Source organism: Gracilinanus agilis, chromosome 3 (assembly GCF_016433145.1).
Source record: "Gracilinanus agilis isolate LMUSP501 chromosome 3, AgileGrace, whole genome shotgun sequence".
Lineage (NCBI taxonomy): Eukaryota > Metazoa > Chordata > Mammalia > Didelphimorphia > Didelphidae > Gracilinanus > Gracilinanus agilis.
Genome location: NC_058132.1, coordinates 594,814,566 through 594,816,909, shown reverse-complemented (window position 1 = coordinate 594,816,909; position 2,344 = coordinate 594,814,566).

Below are 2,344 nucleotides of genomic sequence, written 5' to 3'. Positions count from 1 at the left end.
AATGGGTTTGTCATATCCACCTCTTATATTTCCCCCATTAGTTCTCTGGTAATTCTAGATGTGCTTGTGTGACCTTAGGAAAGTCACTCAACCTTTTTGAGAGGAAGTTTCTTCATCTGTAAAATTTGAGAGTTGGAGAACATGAACTTTTAGGTCTCTTCTAGCTCTGGATCTATAATGCCATTACACTATACATCAATAACTTCCAAATGGACCCTCAAATTAAATACAAATTATCACACCAGAAAAAGTATGTGTGTGGGAAATAAATGATGAATTTTTTACAATTATGGCTTTGAGGTGTATGAGGTTTTCAGGGAGGGTTAGCAGCTCTGGTAGAGGGATTCCTGAACCCTTTTCAGGTCTTCTCATTCTCCTTTAGTGCCCACCTTTTGCCCAACTCTGACCTGTGGCTCCAACAAGCTATAGCATGTACAGAAGCCACAGTAAAACTGTGTCTCCAGGGGGGCAGCTGGGTAGCTCAGCGGATTGAGAGCCAGGCTTAGAGACGGGAGGTCCTAGGTTCAAATCTGGCCTCAGCCACTTCCCAGCTGTGTGACCCTGGGCAAGTCACTTGACCCCCATTGCCCACCCTTACCACTCTTCCACCTATGAGACAATACACTGAAGTTAAGGGTTTAAAAAAAAAAAATTAAAAAAAAAAAAAAAACTGTGTCTCCAGATAGGTTGAAATAGATTGAAGGTAACTGACAGGACACATTAGGGAGATTTCTACCCCAAGCATATGAAGACTTCCCCCAGGAATGGATAGATAGGAACAATTTCTTCCAAGGGTCATGAAGGTGGCTAAAGAAGGCCCTATGGACTGCTTAGAACTTGGCTAGAAATCAAGATATCAAAATCATCCACTGCATTCTGGGCCATTGCCAGTTATCTTGCCACTGGATTTTGATGATTCTGGAAGAGAGAGAGCGAGACCGATGACTTTGTACAATTTTGCCTCACTTAAAGCCAACTCAAGAGCAATTAAGATTACTTAGATGTTAATGGTCCTCTTTTTGAAAAGGAAGAGCAAGGACAGCTAGGTGGCTCATTGGATAGCGTGGAGATGAGAAGATTGGGGTTCAGATCTGCCCTCTCCCCATTTTATATGGCACATTGCAATATGAATGTTTTTTGCATTTTCAAATAAAGTTTGCATTTTAAGTATAAATTTTGATAAAGCTACATTTTAAAATAAAGTTGTATTTTTTAATTTATATAAACTTAAAAATAATTTTATTTAAAGTTTTCTAAACATTTTTAAAAAGTTTACATTTTTAACATAATCTTAAATAGAGTTACATTTTTAAATGAAATGTTTTAAAATGTTAAAAAAAATTCTAAGCTCTTCAGACCAGTGGCTAAACCATAGTTCACCCCTGAAATAGATGATTTGATTTCATTAAATTAAAAAGCTTTTACACACAAAAAAATCAATTAGTTTAAGAAAGAATTCTGCTAATTGGTGAAATTTTTACATAAAATTGCCCTAATGGTGGGGTCTAACATTCAAGGTATGTTGAGAGTTAACATACATATAAGACTTAGAACATTTCCCTAAAGGGTAAAGACTACGAATAGATAATTTCAAAAGAATTGTGAATGAATAACTTTTTTTTTTAACCCCTGTACTTCGGTGTATTCTCTCATAGGTGGAAGATTGGTAAGGGTGGGCAATGGGGGTCAAGTGACTTGCCCAGGGTCACACAGCTGGGAAGTGGCTGAGGCCGGGTTTGAACCTAGGACCTCCTGTCTCTAGGCCTGACTCTCACTCCACTGAGCTACCCAGCTGCCCTATGAATAACTTTTTAACAAATAAGTGAATGAATTGAACAAACAATTTTCAAAAGAAACCATTGATTTTTGTCTTTTGTATTTGAAGAGCACCAAAATGACACCATTGATGTGTTTGGACTAGAAAATAAATTAGTTCTATGTGAGGCACAGTTGCACAAAGTCATCAACATCTCTTCTCTCTTCCAAATTTATCAAAGTCCAATAGCAAGACAAAAGTCAGGAGGACTTGTGATGGCCCAGAATCAAGTAGACGTCCTTGGCACCTTTGATGTCTGACCAAACTCTATGGCACTCCGCCATATTTTCTTTAGCCCCCTTCATAGTCTTTGGAATAAATCAACTCTTATCCAACCATTCCACCAGGGAAAATCTCCACACATTTAGGATAGACTCCCCAACTCATCAAAAAGTTTGAGACCTGCCAGTTATCTTCAATCTATTTCAACCCATCTGGGAAGATAGTGTTACCTGGGTATACCCATTATGTATGCTACAGCTTCTTGGAGGTGCAGTTGAGAGTTGGGTGAAAGCTGGACTCCAAAGG